This window comes from Aegilops tauschii, chromosome 4 (genome assembly GCF_002575655.3).
Source record: "Aegilops tauschii subsp. strangulata cultivar AL8/78 chromosome 4, Aet v6.0, whole genome shotgun sequence".
NCBI classification, from domain to species: Eukaryota; Viridiplantae; Streptophyta; class Magnoliopsida; order Poales; family Poaceae; genus Aegilops; species Aegilops tauschii.
In genome coordinates, this window is record NC_053038.3 from 159,959,463 (window position 1) to 159,980,499 (window position 21,037).

A 21,037-nucleotide genomic window follows, 5' to 3' on the forward strand; every position below is an offset into this window, starting at 1 on the left:
GAAGGTGGTAGCGGGTCGTCTCGTCGCCGCGCCTCCGTGAAGCGCGAGGAGGGATCCGGCTAAGCTCGGGAGGTCGCCAGGGGCCTGCCCCCATGGACCGCTGCAGGGCGAGCGCCGCTTTTGTTTTGTTCTTCTTTTCCTTCCTGCATCAAGAATGAAACCAGTATGGGCCCGGAGGGGTGTGTATCTAACTATGATTCCTCAATCATTATGCTATGCTTGTTGTTTCTGTGCTGTGTCGTTATTTTGTGCAGAGATAACTTAGCTTGGCGAGTTCAGGGCAGTCTCCTCTTCACGAGGCACTTGTTTCCTCGTGCCCGTCTTGACTTAGTGGTCGCTCAAGAACTGCAGAAAATTCATTAGGAAGCTCGCTAGGAGACTTATTGTTCACCCAAGCCTATATCCAGCGCTTCGTATCGTGGTACCCGAGGGGCACGGATTAGGAGAGATGCACCAGCTTGTGGGCTCGACCGAGGGTGCCTCGCGAGAAAGCAGACAGAAGGCAGAGAGAAGGAAAAGGGCTCGCGAGGGCACCTGCCTAGCCCCCTGCCGAGGTATGCGAGAGAGAGAACTCAAGTGAACTGAAGTCGGAAACAGCGGCAAAATGCGACGGAACCAAATCAGCAAGGAGCACCAGAAGAAAACTTCGATTAAAAGAAGGGGAGCCAACTACGGAAAGCAAATGAAAAAGCCGCGTTCGGCACCTAGTCTAGTCTTCAAGTCTTCTCTCCAGCGCGGAGCTAAGTGCTGCCACTAAGATGTGGGAGGGAGCCCCCGAGGCCTGAGGGCGGCAACCCTGAGACTCCGGGGTGTGTACAGCCCCACTCATTATTACATGAGAGTGTCACGGGCGGCGATTCTTCACAGGCACCGGGCCTTCTTCACAGGCACTAGGCCTTTCTTCACAGGCGGTGGGCCTTGCTTCACTGGTAGAACTTCCGGAGGTGCTGGATGTTCCAGGCGTTCTGGATGGGTACCCCGTCCTGCGTCTCCAGGCGCGCGGCGCCAGGCCTGGAGACATGGACGATGTTGAACGGGCCCTCCCACATAGGTGAGAGCTTGTGCAGCCCTTCCCTGGAGAGGACCCGCCTCAAGACGAGGTCGCCCGCCTCGAGCATCCTGGAGCAGACGTTGCGGCAGTGGTATCGCCGCAGCGCCTGCTGGTACCTTGCTGCCCTCAGTGCAGCTTCGTGGCGACGTTCCTCCCCCAACGCAAGGTCCATCCCCCGCGTGGCGTCCTGCTGCATTTCATCAAACACCAGGACCCGTGTGGAGCGATGCTTGACTTCGTGAGGGAGGACCACTTCGGCTCCGTAGACGAGGAAGAACGGGGTCTCGCCCGTCGGCTTGGTGGCGGTGGTGCGGATGGACCACAGCACGGACTGGAGCTCATCGTGCCAGCCCCTGCCGCAGGCCTCGAGCTTCTTCTTGAAGGTCCTGGTCTTGAGGCCCCTCAGGACCTCTGCGTTGGGGCATTCGGCCTGACCATTGCTCCTGGGGTGCGCTACCGAAGGGTAGCAGATTTGCGTTCCAAGGTTAGCACAGTATGTTTTGAAGAGGTTACTAGTTAACTTTGAGCCGTAGTCGGTGATGATGCGGTTGGGGACCCCGAAGCAGCTCACGAGACGCTTGATGAACTTGACTGCGGAGCCAACGGGGATCGTGCGGACGGCTTCCACCTCCGCCCACTTGGTGAACTTGTCGACGGTGACGTAGAGGTAGCGGTAGCCCCCAGGCGCTCGAGGGAACGGTCCCAAGATATCCAGCCCCAGACTGCGAACGGCCACGTGAGCGGGATGGTCTGGAGGCCCTGAGCTGGCTGGTGGATCTGCTTGGCATGGAACTGGCAGGCTTCGCAGGACTTCACCAGCTCGGCCGCGTCGTTGAGAGCCATGGTCCAGTAGAATCCGCTGCGGAATACCTTGCCGACGAGGGTCAGTGATGATGAGTGGTGCCCGTAGTCCCCACCGTGTATGTCAGTTAGCAACTCCTTCCCCTGGTCTCTGGAAATGCAACGCAGTGAAACATCTCGGTCGCTTCTTGTACAACTCACCGTCCTGGATGCAGTATGCCGTGGCTTGCCGGGCCACGCGCTCTGCGTCCTCCTCCTTCTTTGGCAGCGCTCCTGGCATCAGATATTCCCTGAATTCCTTGGTCCAGCATCCCTCCTGGGGCTCGAGCGCCAAGAGTAGGCGTGCTCCTGAAGTCGGGCCACAAGCTGGGGCTCCTGTGGCAGGCGGCTGCGGGAGCTCCTCCCGAGGCTGAGCTGTTCTCGAAAGTGGTGGTGTTGCTGACGGCTTGAAGAGTCGCTCCTCGAAGACGCCTGGCTCTTGGGGGTGCTGCTTGGATGCCCACTTGGTGATGTCGTCAGCTTGTTGTTGCCCCGGGGCACGTGCTGCAACTCCAGGCCCAGGAACTGCTTCTTCATCTTGCACACCTCCGCGAGGTATGCCTCCATGTGCTCGTCCTTCGGCTCGTATATCTTGTTGGAGAAGTTGACGAGGAGTTGTGAGTCGCCCCTAACGGTGAGGCGCTTCACCCCCAGAGCTGCCAGGGTCTTCATGCCAGCTATGAGGCCTTCGTATTCTGCGATGTTGTTGGAGACCTTCTCGCCCTGCTGGAAGCAGAGCTGTACATAGCTTGTCTTGAGTGGGCGAGACGAGTACTGCTCCAGCCCCCGCGCCCTAGTGCACGAAGGCCCAATCGAAATACAAGACCAAGCCGTCGGGCGCCTCACTTCCCGGCGAGGTGGACCGTTCCTCTCCTACTTCCAGCATCGGGGCATCCATCCGTTCTGCCACAAAATCAGCGAGTGCAGCTCCCTTGATGACCCTGGTAGTGCTGAACTCCAACTGGAATGCCTGCAGCTCGATGTTCCACTCAGCAACCCTTCCAGCAGAGTTGGGGCTCCTGAGCACTCTCTCCAAAGGGTAGGCTGAGACGACCTTGATGGGGTGGCCCTGGAAGTAGTGCCGCAACTTGTGCGAGGCCACCAAGAGCGCGAGAAGGAGCTTTTGGGGCATGGGGTATTGTGCCCTTGCATCCCGCAACACCGTGCTGATGAAAAACACCGGGTGCTCGACGAGGGCTGGCGCGTCGGTGAGGCTCGTGTCTTGCGGAAGCTGGGACATCTCCTGAGGTGGTGGAACTACCGACGCCTGATCGCTTGCGGGAATCTCGGCGACGTCCTCCTGCCGAGCTTGGTCTTTTGTTGATGCCGCTACGGCTCTTGCTGCGCCTTCCTGATCTTGCGTCATCTCGGTTGGCGGCATAGCTTGGCGCGGCGTGCCCTTGGCTTGGTGCTCCTCCCGAACCGCCATCAGCGTTGCGCTGGCGGAGTATGGGGTGGCGCCTAGATAGAGTACTAGAGGCTCGAGAGTTCGTGGCGCCACCATCACTGGATGGCTGGTCAGGTATCTCTTGAGGTCTTGAAAAGCTCGGTCGGCCTCCGGGGTCCCCAGGAATGGGTCCTTCTTCTTCATCAGCTTGAAGAAAGGTAGGGCGCGCTCTCCCAGCTTGGAGATGAAGCGTCCCAATGCAGTTACCCGACCAGCCAACTTCTGTATTTCCTTGAGGGTCTGCGGTGGGCTCATGTCCTCAATGGCCTTGATCTTTTCCGGGTTAGCCTCGATCCCTCTGTGGGACACGAGAACCCCAGCAACTTGCCAGAAGGGACACCGAACACACACTTTTCTGTATTAAGTCGCAAGTTCACCTGGCACAGGCTCGCGAAGGTCTCCTCCAGGTCTTGGATCAGGGTTCTTTCGTCCTGAGACTTCACCACAATGTCGTCGACGTAGGCCTCCGTGTTTCTCTCGAGCTGCCGTCCTAAGGCGATGTGCATCAACCGATGAAAGGTCGCGCCCGCGTTGCGCAGTCCGAAGGGCATGCAGGTGTAGCAGTACACCTCACACGGGGTCAGGAAGGCTGTCTTCTCTACATCTTCTACCGCCATCTTGATCTGGTGATACCCTGAGAACGCATCCAGAAAGCACAACAGGTCGCACTCGGCGGTGGAGTCAACGATCTGGTTGATGCGTGGGAGCGGGAACGGATCTTGGGGGGCAGGCCTTGTTGAGGTTGGTGAAGTCGACGCACATTCGCTCCTTCCCGCCTTTCTTTGGCACTACGACGGGGTTCGCCAGCCATTCGAGGTATCGAACCTCGCGAATGGTGCCTGCCGCCTCCAACTTGTGGGTTTCTTGGACGATGAAGGCCTGCTTCTCCTTGGACTGCCGTCTCACCCGCTGCTTCATCGGGCGTACATTGGGGCACACCCTCAAGTGATGTTGAAGCACTTCTCTCGGGACCCCCACCAGCTGCTTGGGCTCCCACGCGAATATCTCCTTGTTTGCGCGCAAGAACTTCACCAACGCTTCCTCTTGGCCAGGGTTGAGGTTGGCACCTATGGTGAAGGTGGCTCCCGAGGATCCGTCTTCATCGACCAGCACCTACTTGGTTTCCGCCTTGTCTTGGGTGAACAGTTGCTTCTTCTTGGTTGGTGCCGCTCCCTTGGGCTCAGAGGTGCCTGCGTCGGCGGGCTGCGCCGACGCGCCGGTCTTGAAGGCAAGCTTGAGCACTACTAGGGCCTCCTTGGCGCCCCCCTTGATGGTGAGGACGCCCTTGCTTCCAGGCATCTTCATGAGGTTGTAGGCCGGATGGGTTGCTGCCATGAACTGGGCCAGTGCTGGGTACCCGAGGATGGCGTTGTATGGAAGGCCGATGCGGGCGATGTCGAAGTCGACCAGTTCGGTGCGGTAGTTGTCGCGCGTGCCGAAGGTGACGGGGAGGCGGATCTGCCCCAAGGAGTGGGCGGAGCCGCCGCCAACTCCTGAGAAAGGCTTGCTGAGGCTGAGCCGCTCGAGCGGCACATGAAGAAGGCTGAAGGCCTCCACGGAGAGCACGTTGAGGCCGGCGCCGCCGTCGATGAGGGTCTTGGTGATGGCCACGTTGCAGATGGTGGGCGTGCAAAGCATCGGGAGCATACCCGAGCCGACGGTGGTGACGGAGTGGTCTTCTGAGTCAAAGGTGAGGTCGGCTTTGGGCGCAGCCCAGCCCGGCGGAGCCCCCGAGTGCTTGGAGGTGGTGCCGATCTGGCGAAGGAATGGCTTGACATGGCGATCTGAAGGGCCGCGACTGCATGGTGCGCTGGTGCCGCGTAGCGCGCAGTGAAGAGGTCGTGCAGCTCCTCCCAAGATGCCACCGTGGATTCGGGGAGGTTGAGCAGCCAGGCGCGCGGCGCGCCGGAGAGGGCCATGGGAAACCAGTTGGCCATGACCTTGTCGTCGCCCTGGCCTCGAGGACGGCCTCCTCGTACGCGAGCAGGAAAGCTGTCGGGTCCGCCATGCCATCGTAGCGCGGCGGCATCTCTGGTTTGAAATTGGGTGGCCACTGCACCCGCCGTACGGCGGGGGCCAGGGCTCGGAGCCCCCTGGCCCCATCGTCAGCACCGGCCGTCGAAGCCGGTAGCGAGGCGCCTGCCATGAGGGCGGAGCGCGGTGGTGGCGGATTGTAGATTGGCGAAGGGAAGGCTACGGCCCACCCCTACCTGGCGCGCCAAATGTCGGATCACGGGTTCCAGCATAACCCTTAAGGTTCGAACTCTGGGGTGCACGTGAAGTTCTTTCCCTCCTACCGATCCACGCCCTAGCTTACTAAGATCTTGCGGACGAACTCGACGAACTCACAGCACAAGAGACACAAGATTTATACTGGTTCGGGCCACCGTTGTGGTGTAATACCCTACTCTAGTGTGGTTGTGGTGGATTGCCTCTTGGGCTGATGATGAACAATACAAGGGGAAGAACAACCTCCTGAGGTTGAGGTGTTCTTGTGCTTGGTGTGTGGCTAAGGATCAGATGAGATGCCTCTGAATGAGTTATCCACTACGATGGTGGCTAGTCCTACTTATATAGGCCTTGGTCCTCTCACCAAATATTGAGCGGGAAGGGAGCTGACAACGGCCAATTTGAAAGGGGACAACTAGTACAGCTTATCCTGACAAAGGCGGTCTTCACCTGCAAAAGGCTCTGGTGGTGACGCCGCCCTAGGCTCCATGGTGACCTCCATCTTGCCGTCCTGCTGGTCTTGGTCTCGTTGCACTGATATGGAAACCTTCGCTTGATGCCTCGGTACTCCGCGCCTGCGCTTGCCTCCTTAGCACCAAAGGGGAAACAAGGACGCTGCGCGCGCTGGCGCCCGCCTGGCGTCTGCCTGATCTTGATCGTCATGGCTCACGTCACGAGAACCGCGCGAGGTTTGCCTTGCCTTGATCTCTCCGCCCCTCACGAGCCAACATGGTGAGGCCGCTCCTGAGGAGGCCTTTTGTCGTCCGCCTCGCGAGGCTTGGCACCTCGCGAGGGTCTTGAATGCCTTGTTGATGAAGATGGGCCGTACAGGCCTGCTAGCACAGCCACGCTGTGGGCCGTAGGCAGGCAAGTCTGGGGACCCCCGTTCCCAGAACGTTGACAGTTTGCCAGTCGTCGGCTTCAGCCCCCAGGTAGATATTACGGGGGTGTTCAGGGTAGCACAGAACCACACTTGACCCAACGTCTTGGTCCGTGGAGGAGGTGTTAGTGCGGCGAACCAGGCAATCAGACTATGCGGGTTTATTACTCTCCCTTAGCCATAGGAGTTTAACAATGGGACTGTGAGATAGCCCCTAGCACGCGTGTGGCTATCTGAACTTGGATGCCTTAAGCACGTGACTGGAAAGAGCCAGTCCTTCGTGTAACACGGAAGAAATCACTAGAGATTTAGTAGGTCGCCGAATTGCTGACCAGCTCTCGCCGCATCATGACAGTCAGTTTTCAGCTTTCTCTGGTGAGGTGTTTGACCGGACGAACCAGAAACACAACTGCAGTAGTTCTCCCTTTACTACCTAAGCCGAACAAGCGGAACGTAAGGTGGTAATCACAGGAGCCGGACAACCCAACTATTGACCAAAAACATGGTTCGGAGCCGATGCATATAGTGCCATATCCGGGACGCCGAAGCATACTATAAAAGTGTTCGGACTTATTTTTTTTGAAAAATATACGTGGCCGGATAGAGCCCCTGGCGATTTGAATCGTGCTGAGGTATACACAACAATCTGACGTAAAGAGGGAATACAGATTAGGAAGTAAGCCAATACCGAAAAGGGTTGGGCAAAACTGTTTCCCTTATAGTCTGATTGATACATCAAAACGTATTTTACAGAGGATGCGATAAGCATCTAGGCTATTTTACATGTCGGGCTCAAGGGAAAGCAGTATACAGGTCCTAAAAAGGGAAAGATGATCTAGAAGATCCTTTGGATACTCTGCCGCATCTTTGCGCTGCTTGTCGCCTTGGTGTGTGATCCTTTGAGAGGATAAATGATTGAGCATACATAAGGGGCCTAGAAAAAGGGCCCTTTGTACCATCGAAAAGTGATGTGGGTTGTAAAGAACCTGAAAAATAAAAATAAGAAGAAGAAAAGGAAGAATATGGGGGTCCGGATAGGTTCGAACCGTATTGTGGACCTTATTTTTAATAGGCCTCTGTCCTAGCTAATGGTATCTTTAGTGCGTAGTTATGTACGCGCGGTACATATGCCGCTATCAGGTTCGGGTTTTGATGGAGGCTGAATTGCTAGTCTAGCTCTGGGCGAGCCGGACTCCCATTCTGCAGGGTAGACCGGACTCGTTTGACAGTGTCTGGGGGCTTGACTACCGATGTAGTACTCGGCTTAATGAGGCCACCCTGCACTTCGGCTGCGAGGGCCGCGGTATGCTCCCCAGTACGGAGGTTGCGCTCCATGTTTCCATTGACTGTTATGACGCCACATGGTCCAGACATCTTGAGCTTTAGATAAGCATACACTACAAAAAAAAAGACACATCCGTGTCATTTTGGGCCGAACGAATTTATTTCTGTCATACATATGACACTTCTATGACGATAATTGTGACAAAACCCGGTATCATCATAGATGTGGTGGGCTCCTACTTCTATGACAAAAAATCATGACAGAAAATGGGCTTTTCGTCCTGGGCGGGCCGGAGATGCAGCTGCATGACATTCTTTGGGCCGTCCATGACGGAAAAAACCGTGGTAGAAGCGAGGGGGAGGAAAATTTCGGGGAGTTCCCGGTTACGGTGGGAGGTCGGGGGCCGAGCGATGCGCATTTCTCTCGTACACGTACGCGCGTGTGTGCGAGGCGTTGGCTCTAACTGAACCCAAGCGAGGCGTTGGGCTCTAACTGAACCCGAGTGATTGCACTAGAGGCTACCCGTTACTAAACCCGAGCAATCGATCGATGGCTGTTAACTGAATCCGATCGAGCGATTCCTTTGCTACTGCTGCTAACTGAAGCCGATCGATTGGATGGACAGTGAGCGTTGCGGGGGGGGGGGGGGGGGTTGGATGAACAGTGAGCGGTGGCGTTGCGTCTGGATGAACATGACCCCATGGTGTGGAGGGCTGGATGAACAATAGACGGTGGAGGGGTGCCCGTGGAGGGGTGGTTGAACAGGACTCCGTGGTGTGGAGGGCTGGATGAACAGTAGACTGTGGAGGGGTGCCCTTGGAGGGGTGGTGAACAGTAGCCGGTGGAGTAGCGCGCGGTGGAGGCTGGATGAACAGGAGCCCGTGGAGGCTGGAGGAGGTCGACGATAGCCCGTGGAGGCTGGAGGAGGTCGACGGTGGAGATGAACAGTATCCCGTGGAGTCCCGTTTTGCGGTACGCCACACCCCTCCCGATGAACAGGACCCCCGTTTCGACCTTAGGAGGTCCGTTTCGTCCGTTTTGCGGTGCGCCACACCCCTCCCGATCAACAGGACCCCCGTTTCGACCGTAGGAGGTCCGTTTCGTCCGTTTTGCGGTACGCCACACCCCTCTCGATCAACAGGACCCCCGTTTCGACCGTTGGAGGTCCGTTTCCTCCGTTTTGCGCTACGCCACACCCCTCCCGATCAACAGGACCCCCGTTTCGACCGTAGGAGGTCCGTTTCCTCCGTTTTGCGGTACGCCACACTCCTCCCGATCAACAGGACCCCCGTTTCGACCGTAGGAGGTCCGTTTCCTCCGTTTTGCGGTACGCCACACCCCTCCCCATGAACACGACGCATTCCGTTGCCTCCCCATGAACACGATGCATTCCGTTGCCTCCCCATGAACACGACGACGACGCTGTTTCTCCGTTCTGACCCAGCAATGTACACGAGCCCTCGCCGTACGTATGCGCGAGTAGGCGTTCGAGACCCTGCCCGTATGTACGCACGTGGCCGTATTTTCTTTCTTGCACCCTGGCCGGTGTACGTACGTGTACATGCTACGTGCGTGCCTCTACTACGACACGTACGCGCCTCTACTACGACACGTGCGCGCCTCTACGTCGACCAGTATATATGTACGTACACGTTCGCGAGCAGAATGACAATGCTACGTACGCTTCGAACAGGTGGGTCCCGACTATCAGGCACTTCCTTGCCTGCGAAGATGTAGCTGGTGGGTCCCAGCAGTCAGGGAGGCGAATCGTTTTGGTTTTTTTTGCCCGGACGCACTTCCTTGCGTGCGAAGATGTAGCTGGTGGGTCCCAGCAGTCAGGGGGGCGAATCATTTTTTTTTTCAGACGCACTTCCTTGCGTGCGAAGGTGTAGCTGGTGGGTCCCAGCAGTCAGGGGGGAATAGTTTTTTCATGAAATACGGTGGCCCGTCCGATGGGTCCCTGCTGTCAGGTGGAGGAATCATTATTTTCCGGGTAATAAGGATGCACTTCCTTGCTGCCGCCGTGGACCCAGCTGTCAGCCTCTCCACGTACAGTCCACGTCCGATGGAAGTCGTTCCTTGACAACGTTGACCACGCCATGCCGAGAGCACCGGGGCGGTGGACGACGGCGAGGCCTAGGAAGGGGACGACGCAGAGCCGGTGAAGACGCGGCAGTGGATGCCCATGCGGAGAGGAGTATGAGGGTTCACTCGTTCGGCTGCGGTGTGAGGCTGCCGTCGCCGGAGGGGCTGGCCAGCAGTGGGAATAATAGGGGTGGTGAGGCCTCCGCGGCAGCACAGCCGGCTACAGGAGGCAGGAGCAGGCGGCACGACCGGCGCTGCTTTGGGCGGCTGGAGCAAGAAGACCAGAGGTTGAAGAAGCACTACGGCCGTTGGATGGACATCGTACGGTCACTAAAGCTAGAATCGTTTATATCGACTAAGTTGACAAAGCCTTTGGTACGCTCCAACTTAGTAGGCCCACAGGTAAGCCTCCGAAACGGTGTGCCCCAGATGTCAGGGGGAGGAATCATTTTTTGGGCGGCCGAAGCTAAGAATATCCGAGATTGAAGAAGAAGCACGACATCCGTTGGATAGACATCCAACGGCCACTGCTGCTAGAACCGTGTGTTGACTATAATAAGGTGACAAAGCCTTGCATACGCGCAACTTAATTTTTTTAGGGGACGCGTCACTTAGTAGGCCCACAAGTGTGTGGCAGAGAACTTATAGCCCATTTGCGTTTTGTAAGAATGTACAGCCCATTTTTGAATTCTAACGGAATTTACAACAGCCCATTTACAGTTTGTTAAAAGTACATCCCATTTTCTAGCTAGGACAACGATTAATAATTTCAACCAACCGTTGAAGACAGAATTCAATAAAATTTCCCACATTTTAATGGGATCCGAAATATTTTTATCAAGAAATTTCTAGTCAGATTAAATATAAATTTGTATTACGTAAAAATCCAACGACACATTGCCCGCGCAACAATGAAAATTTAAGATTTTCAAAATCCATAAATAATATTTTATAAACTAATTTCGTGTTTGGTGCATTTTTTTATAGTTACTGCCCAGTTTTTATAATTACATCCCATTTATTATTTTTTAAAGCACATTTTCCTGTTAAGCCTAATGCATCCCTCCTAGGAAAGATTTGCAGCCCAGCGGGGCGAAAAATAACAAGTTGACCTAGCCTGGGTATTCCTCAAAAAGACGTATAGCTGGGCTATCCATTTTCATCTTGAAAAAATTAGTATCTGGGCTGGATATCTGGCCTGGGCTAGACGGGCCACAGCCCGCCCAGTTAATACCCTGCTCTCCTCTGAACAACAACGAAATCATCGCCAAGAAAAACTCTGCAGTGCTCACGCCTCAAAAACACAAATACTGCTCGAGCTGCTTGGTCCCAGCTGTGGGCCGCACCTTGTGCAATTCTCTCGTTTATATTGACTACATAGGTTGACAATGGTGTGGGACCGTGATGTCAGGAAACCAGGAGAAAGCAAAAAAATAGAGTTGTACATAATAAGGAGGCACTTGCGTACGTACGGCTATGGCCCTAGTGGGTCCCTAGTGTCATCCAGTCAAAATAAAGTCATCTCCTGAATCCTCATGTTCATTGACGATGTTAACAATGCTCGGCGCCACGGCGAGCGCAACAACTCGAAGAACAACGGAGAGGGCCTCGCGGGCCCTACGGATGGTCTGATACAGCGCCCGCTGCCCATTCAGGAACCAGGATCATCGGACACCTATGACCACCTTCGAGAAACTGAGACGGCATGAAACGGTAAGGCCGCGCTTGGGAGCTCTGGTTTATTTCAAACCTGTATTAACATACAAGTGTAATTTACTCGTCATCGGAAACAACGCGTAAAATACAGGCGTAATGAAACTGAGGGCCCGAGGTCTGTAAGTAAAACCGGCGGGTTACGCGTGTAATTTGAGAGACCAGTGTATATTTTACGAGCACTGCTATATGGACGACATTACCAGACGATACATGCACGACGTGCATATCATGCCATCCATGGGCAAGGCTGAAACAACAGCTAACGGCTGGATTAGCAATTGTCCGAGTGTCGTTCAGCGTTTCTATCGTGTGTGAAATACTTCCGATATTTTACTAGCCGAGACCATCTGCTTTAATTTACAAGCGTCAGTTTTACAAGCGGTTTTGGTTGGAAAACGACGATCCAATCACGGCCTAATATCATGAGTTGGTCGGAAGATCATATGGTTTCACGTCTAACCTACCCGACTTGTCGTATAGGCTATGAATGAAACATCAGACGATGAACTTCTTAAGCACGGAAACAACAGAAGAGGATGATCTTCTTAACAAGAAAATCACTGGCATTAGATTGACATGCAAAACAATATGAAGCATTATTCTCAGGAGGCATGGTGAACAGCTCGTGATGCCGCATGCCACAACATTCCAAGCTCAACTTTGCAATCAAACACAAGGCCTGGCATTACATAGACAATATTCAGAACAAACTCTTAACACAGGAATATCTCCGCAGAGTAACTATTTACTTCTAAACTGAACACAGGAATAGGAAAAAACACTCGACGCTGCTCACAGCAAGGGCGTCCCACTCAAAAATGTCAAATGCATGTCTACTGGCTAACATCAATGAGCAAATTTTGACAAGGTTTTCCAATTCCAATATATTAAACTAACATCTTCTTGCTAACATCAATGATTAAACTTTGACAAGCTTTTCCCATTCAAAATATGTAATGCCTATGATCGTGGAGTCCTGTCGTAGCTTCTTGTACTTGTTTGGGCACTTTTTGCCCAGGGCACTCCACGTGTTGTTAAATTGCCAATGGTCCCTGTAGACTAGTCATGTCACCGGTGTCTAATAATACTCTGTAAAGCTTCTCGGTCATTCCTTCTATAATGTAGCGCAAATAATGACTGCTTCTTTCTGCAAAGTGGAATGACCAACTGGACCCCGTAATGCAGTAGTTTGCCTTGGACACATTGGCTCCTTTTGTGCAGTTCAACTAAAATCGAAGTCGGAATAAAACCGAGCTTTAATTTTGATATCCCTGTAAGCAACAATAGGTATAAGGGAAACAATTACTGAGAAATAACGGTTGATGACTTGTACTCCAAGAAGAAAAGCATCTACTGATCTACTTTATCTTAATGGGAAACAAAGCAGGAGAGTAGCAATTCTCCATCAGTGTGATTCATTCATATTGAATGAGACATTATCTTAACAATGCCTTGTTTCAACATGTATAAAGAACGACAAATCAGAAAAGTACCATTCCTAAAACAATGCAACTGATTCATTTTAACAGAGACATTATCTTAACAATACCTTGGTTAAACATGTCGAAAGAACTACAAAGCAGGATAGTACCATTCCTAACAAGTGTTGCAGTTTTGAACTAAGATTCAGTAGTTAATTAATTCTGAGAGTGGCATTGCTTAATTTTACCAGCGGCATTAGATTAACGAAAAGCATAAACAGTTCTAGGGGAGAGTGGGCGCAACAACAGTATGTGCTTCCATCTACTTATAAAGGGGGTGATGCAGAGTTTGTTGTAACAAAGCGACAAGCATCATGTCTGGGTTGGTCCCATTTTTGTTCACTACTTAATGGGAAAAGACAGCAATACAATAGCTTCAATTCAACATTTATTTAAAACAGTACCAATACAAGTAGCACAACATCTCAAAGCACACTGCACAATCATGTGGATGAAATACGAATCTGCCAACACGAATAGGAAATCCAATCTCGTTTTGTGCAGTTGCACTAAAATCAAGCAAAGTGTTTCGCGTAGCGAAGCAAATTGTCGCAATAGCAACAAGTTGAATAGATATCCCTGTTTAAACAGAGGCAAAAAAGGAATCAGTTACTGGCTAATAAAGGAGGATGAAACATGCTGCCACAAAAATGGTAATCCCGCCAATCCCTAACAAGTGTTGCAGTTTTGAAATAAGATTCAGTAGTTAATTCTGAGAGTGGCATCAATTACTGGCTTATAAAGGGGGTGATGCTGAATTTGTTGTAACAAAGCAACAAGCATCATGTCTGGGTTGGTCCCATTTTTGTTCACTACTTAATGGGAAAAGACAGCAATACAATAGCTTCAATTCAACATTTATTTAAAACAGTACCAAAACAAGTAGCACAACATCTCAAAGCACACTGCACATCATGTGGTTGAGACCACGATTTGAAACAACTCGCCACGAAGACTGGAAACAAATCTCGATCTCCTTTTGTGCAGTTCCACCAAAATTAAGCAAAGTCACCGGTGTGACATTCAAGTTGAACTTCACAAAACACTCTTAAAACATAAGTGTTTCGAGTAGCGAAGCAAAATGTCGCAATAGCAACAAGTTGAATCGATAGCCCTATTTTAACAGAGGCAAAAAAGGAGACAATTACTTGCCGATAAAGGAGGATGAAACAAACGGTGACAGAAAGAAGCATCTAACTTATCTTGGATGGAAAACAAAGTAGGACAGTAGCTTTTCTAAAACGGTTGCATTGATTCATATTAACAGAGACATTCTCTTGAAACAACATTCATTAAAAATGTAATTTACTTTTAACAGTGGCATTGCCTCAATTTTCCGGCGGCATTCTTAGATTAACAACAACAAAATAGTTGTATGGGACATGCCAGCACCACGTGCGTCCACCCGTATAAATGATGCAGAGTATGTAGCCAAGCAGCATATATGCGCTGGTCCCATATTTGTTCTCTTTGAACCTTCTTCCTATGTGAGGGCAGCAAATCTAGTCCTGCACAAACTACCCGACACCCCAGTTTCTTTCCCTTTTAAACAAAGAGATCGGTTCCTTACAGATGTGTGTACTGGGTTACCCCCTTTTTCCCTTTTCGACCTACAAAGTGGCTGGATAGCCAGTCTATACTACTTTCCGCCCCTCCTTTCCTCATTGAACCACGTCCTAGATTCTTGATCCAGCCCACCGCACCCTTCTTTCCTCTTTAAACCAAGACCTAGATTCGACTACAGATCGAAAAAGATCCACATGCAGCTAGAGCAATGACGGTTTCAAAGAAACTTACACCTTAGGGTCGTCGGGATGTGGCAAGGCGTGTGGCGGGAGGCCGGATCTGCCCACACTACGTACGGTAGCGAGGAAGAAGGTGTCGGTGGCCCTCCCGCACAGGCGCCGGGTGAAAGAGAACATCGCAGCCGGCAGTGGATTGCCTCCCTCGCCGAAGGCGATAGAGTGAACGCTGCACCTCCTCCCCTTCCCGGTGCGACGGGATACGGACGCCTCCTTCACCAGCTGTGAGGGGGGAGAGAGAGACAAGAGGCCAACGCAGTCCTGTTTAGATTTGGTGAAGAGAGGGTGAGAGACTGTGAATATAGCAAACCCTAGCAAATGAACGCTGAGCCTCTAGCGTGTAACATATATGTAGTGCGGCGAGCGTGTGGAGAGTGCAAACCCTAGCGAACAAGCGCCGAGGCTCCCGCTTATATATATACTACTGTAGTACGGACTGAGCTCCGGTGCCTTCACTGCAGCTGCTTTTGGCTGTATGACAGGTGAGCCAGCCACATTTTGGGCCCACCTGTCATAAATCCAAAGGCTGGTGCACTAAGTCAATGAAGCTGCGTTCATATAATACTCTCGTGTATACGACTAATATATAGTGGAGTGGTTTTCTTATTCTCTCCATAACAATCGTTTTGTGTAAGTACGAAACGAAACTCATTATTTAATGTATAGTGAAGAAAACTAGTACTACTTCCGATGAACTAACGATCCACGCCCACGCGTCCTGGTCGCACTTCCTGTCCTTCACGTGTGGTACACTACCCTCCCTTAAGTGAACAACCACACATGCGCCAAATTATCGGAAACGTGTGAGAGTGTGTACAAATAAAGAATTTTAATTTCAATTATAGGAAAGGTTTGAGAGTATTACAAAGTTTGACTTCAGTCAAATCTAATATGCAGAGTAAATAAAAATGGAGGGCTACTACGTCCATCCGGGTTTTTAGTCCACAACATTTTTTAAATCAAAGTTAATAGCTGGACAAATAAAATTACAGGGGAGCTGGAGACAAAGTTGTGAGAAGGCTTAGAAATCAATACAAAACTTATGCTCTTAGTACCAACGTCGATCCTTCTTCGAGGAAACATTTGGTTCATAGCCAATTGTGTGGTAAAATTGCACCAACGTGAAAGACGACTGCATCTCCAACACAACCAAGGTGAACTGACGAAGGATATCATCTTTGTGCGTAACAAGCAAAGAGCACTGATGGAAGACAGCTTGTTTTTCATTGAAAATCGATCAGCTTCACCAGCCGACGCAACCATGAGGCGCAACCATGAGCATCGATAGGTCATCGTGGTGATGCATCATCCATTTGGCATCAAGTTTGGGTGAGGCACCTATGAAGTTCGACAAATCCTCACTGTGGTCTGTTTCTTCTCAGTAATCAAGCTCGAGGAAGGAAGAACCACATGGCAGAGGACAGTGAGGCGGAACAACAATGGCCATCCAATTTTGTGCAGTTCCACTAAAATTGAGGAAGACATGCCCGGGTATGGAGACACGCATCGCTGTTTCCAAAAATATAAAAAAGGGTTAGCAACGACATCTCAATTGTCAATAAGAATTAATGAAAAGTACACCAACAAACAGAAGCATCATAATTATCTTGATGGGAATAATACCAGGATACCCGAGAAAAAAAGCATTTCTTCATTTAACCAGTGATAGTACTACCACCATATGGACAATGACCACACAACCACCATGTACTTTTGTCGAAACAACATGTATACCTCCACCGAGGCATAAATCAGGACAACTTTTCGAGTGACATTTCCTCTATAATAGTACTAGTAGGTGATGTTGGACCAGCCGACAAACCCTAGCTACTGTGCATGGGGAGCTGGGGAGTAGTCGCATAGAAGAAAACCCGCACGCAGCGACCTGGGGAGCTGGACCAGTACAAGAAGTTATACCTCAGGTGGGCGAGATGTCGTTTAGGCGGGCGGGCGGGATCTACCCACGCGACGGCAGCGAACAAGGTCGCGAAGCATCTTCGTCCGCGCCAGCGCCGGCTCCGAGAGGACGGTGCGCATCGGCTTCCTCCGTCGCCGACGGCGACAACGTCAACGCTGCACCTCCTCACCTCCCGCAGCGGACGGGATTCGGCCGGATCTGTGACCACCGGTGAGGAGAGAGATAGAGTGGACACTGTCATCTTGTTTTGATATGGAGATGGTGAGAGAGCGAGACGCGAGAAACTCTATCAAACAAGAGGCTATAATGGAGTAAAAAATCTCTCCATAGCAGTGGTTTTAAATAGAATACGCGCGTTCCCGGAAAGAAGAAACGAAAACTGGCGGACTATTTTTTAAGGGTCTGTCTAGGACACATCTAGATGTGACATAGTTATGTCACATCTAAGTTGATGTCCACTCTGTTAGTGGTCTATTTTTTCCTAGTTTTTTTGTTTCTTGTTGCTACATTATATACTTGTGGGAGCTTAGATGTGATATCCTTAAATAACATCTAGATTTGAATTGGACAAACTGATTTTCTAACGTACCAAGAAAGAAAACTCGATCAAAAACACGCCCCCACTTCCAGGTCGCGAGAGTCGTCGCGCACACACACATAGACATAGACATGCATATTCATGTTTACGTAAAATTCCATTTCCATCTCCATCTCCAATCATATTTGTCTAACTGGCACATTATTTACGTTGTTAATTATATACGCAGCAATATTAACGTACATCATCTCTTGTTTGCGCACGTCTGGACCGCTGCCACGGCCGATCCTGACCAACCTGAACCCTCTTCATCACCCGCGCGTGCTTCCCGCCCGAAACGGTCAGTGCCGCATTCATGCCCGGCCAGAGCGGACGCGACCTCTCACTGGAGCCGGCATTGAAGCGACGCGCCGGCCGAGAGAGCGTCGCCCGCGCCGCTTCCGGGTGCACGCGGCTGCTCCGCGTTCAAAGGTTGCAATAGCCGGCTACAACATGCATGTAAAAAGTTCTTGGGAGTCCGTGCTACAGCTACTGTCCTCCCCCAACTCGTCAATCTCTTCCAGTAGTGCTAGTACTCCATGGTGCGATCCATTGACAAGCAGGCGGGAAAGTTATCGTATACTCGGTTTGCGGTGAGTGGCATGCCGAGCGACCGTGTGGGGTCAAGCCGTGGAGGAGGGTGAGACACAAACACGACAGACGTGATTGAAACGTTGGTTTTGCTCGATGGCGCGATCCAACGAAACGAAACGTTGGTTTCTCTCCGTTTCCATTTTTTCTCCGGAAAAACGGAAAATTTCCACTCCATTTTCATTCCTATTCCAAGGTTGCCCCGTTACAACATTCCATCAAATACAAAGGAAAACTAACATGCATGCTGATGCATCTCAATGATTCACAGATCATAGCCAATATTTACTTCACAACTAAAGAAAAAAGTTGTGAGAGCATGTACGAAAGAAAAACTACTGATGTGGTCACTATGACTTAAACCCTAAACCCTAAACATGATTTAATTTCCTGGCCAGGTAGAACCTGTCGAAGGAAAGACGGCTGGCGCTTTTGTGCAGTTCCACTAAAATCGACCTAAGCATCCCTGATGGCAAAGATATTGAAGAAGTGTGATTAGAATAATAGTACTAGCACTAGTTCATGAGACATAAACTCGTCATAAGTAGAAGCCGGTAGAAGTAGAGAAAGATCGACATGGAGATGGAGCTACGGCAGTGGAGCAAGCCGGCTCCAAAAGGAAGATGGACTACCTGGGACGTCGGGCTGTAGCTAGAAGGGCGGTTGGGACGCGGCATCGGCCAATACCGCGGTGACCCCCGATTGGGACGCACCGACTGTGGGTTTTCTCCCTCGCTGATGTCGACCGTGTCTACGAAGAACATTGTTCCCTTCCCCCAGCTGCGGGATCAGGCCCGTCGTTCTATGCTTGCGAAGAGAGCAACCTAAGCAAGCAGGCTTGTAGCTTAGGCTCCTGCTAGTGTATATATAGTGGTTTTGTTTTTTCTCGTATCAACCATTTTATATTGCGTACGTGTCATTCAAGAGTGAAATGATGGTTGCTTCTTCCGACTAACTTACTGTGTGATTTGACTGCTCCTTAGTGGCCCCTACACGTACTCCCCCTACGTGTATGCAACAGTCACACGTACACATGGACGCAAAAACGCGTGCGACGCCCTAATGCATGCATGTCCGAGCACACAACGGAACACACACGGTCACGCTCAAGTGCTCAACCTACACGTGCCTGCACACACATACTCAGTCAGGGTGAGCTAGTGACTGTATAAACACCAGAAAATATATATATTGAGCGCAATGAGCGTATTATGAAGTCCACTGACCGTATTTTTACAAATATACAGTGACAGACAGTGTATTTATCTCGTTTGAAATTAAGCCATATTAACCGGAGAGGAGGCAGTATGGACTAGCATTACTTTGCTGTGTCCCGTCAACTTGCCGAACGAGGAGAAGGTTGCAGGACAGGAGAAGCTTGCGCGTAGTGGCTCGCAGGACAAGGAGAAACTTTTGACTAATGCAAGCTCTCCCTCGCTCAGGCGGTGGACGTGCAACAGTTAATTTGGTGTCAGATTGCCAGAAGCATACACTATACTACTAGTGCTATTATTGTTCGACTTCCCGAATAGGCGAACAGCCAAGCGCAAAGTTTACTAGTACTACTACTATAGTCTATAAAGGTACGTACTATACTAGTACTAGGAACCGGATGGAGGAGCGTCTGCACTCTTATTATAATTTTAAAATGTGATAAAGCAATCTTCAACACATTTGGTTCTCTTCGAGGGTTCTCGCATGTGATAATGGAAGTTGATTTAATGGAACACTCGCCACAATTCTCGCTTAATTCTGGCTCATATCCTGTAACAAATAGTAGCGCTCGGTAATATTTCCTCTTTTTTTGTTATCCAACATGTAATGAATGATATCGATCAACCAACCATGCTCGAATATATCTTGGCCTCCGTGCGAGCTCGTCTGTGTGTTCTCACTCCTCGTCTCTCTCAAGGAACGGTGGGTTGCCTCTTTGCCGTCAATTGAGATCGGTTTGCTCACACTCCTATCCCACATGTCAGTGATATGCCAAGAGGAGGTGCGTTGACCGACTGGCCATACGCGTACTTGGTTTTGCACCTTCATACTACTCCTCCCTCCGTCACAGTTTACAGGGCGCGCTTCATTATGATGCATTTCTCTCAATGCATTTCCACCACCAGAGAGACTTTAGACGCGTTTGGTTTAATGCTCAATTAATTAGGGCATGGTAACCGCAATCAAGTCCACAATTTTCTCTCCATGTACTGTACTACTACGGAGTGGAGTAAATGCATGCATGTGTGTACCCGGGGTGGAAGCACTGCATGCATGTGTGTACGCATTATTCCCTCTAGTAATAGACGCCGTGCTATAACTACCAATGCTATTTTTCAGGCCGATCGCTAGTCGCCTTGGTCCCACAGATTTTTTTCTTTTTTCTGAAGCACGCTGTATAAACAGTGACGGATGGAGTAGTATGAGCGGATTCAAAGAAGAGCGTATTGGTGGTTGCTTCTTCAGAGCAACTTACAGTGGGAAAGGTGGGGCTTATGATTTGACTACTCATTACTCACTATTAATGCGGTGCAACGATCGGGCCGAGTCTCCCAAGCGGTTGTGCACTACCCCCTCGGTGCTTAAATATACTCTGGTGTATTTGTCTTTCTAGAGATTTCAACGAGTGACTACTCAAATATTTGTCTTTTTAGAGATTTCAAATGGACTGGCACATACGAATGTATATAGACATATTTTAGAGTGTAGATTCACTCATTTTGCTCCGTATGTAGTCACTTGTTGAAATCTCTAGAAAGACGAATAGAATATTTAGGAACGGAGGGAGTACACATACGAAGCAAAATGAGTGAATCTACACTCTAAAATATGCCCGTTTGAAATTTGTAAAAAGACAAATATTTAGGAATGAAGGAGTATAATTTTGTGCATGGCACATGGACCCGGATGATGAAGAGGCTTTTGGCAATGCTATCAAGCTTCCATCATTTGTTTACATAATTGACGTACTATAAAAATAATTTTCCAGCGACATGAAATTGTACAATGGTGTGAGCTTTCAGCTTTTTTTTCGCGTGTCTTGCCATCGATGCTCTTTCGGAAACAATAAAAAACTAACTTCCTTGCTAATGCATGTCAATTATTAGGAGATCAGAGCTAATAATTACATCACAACTGAAG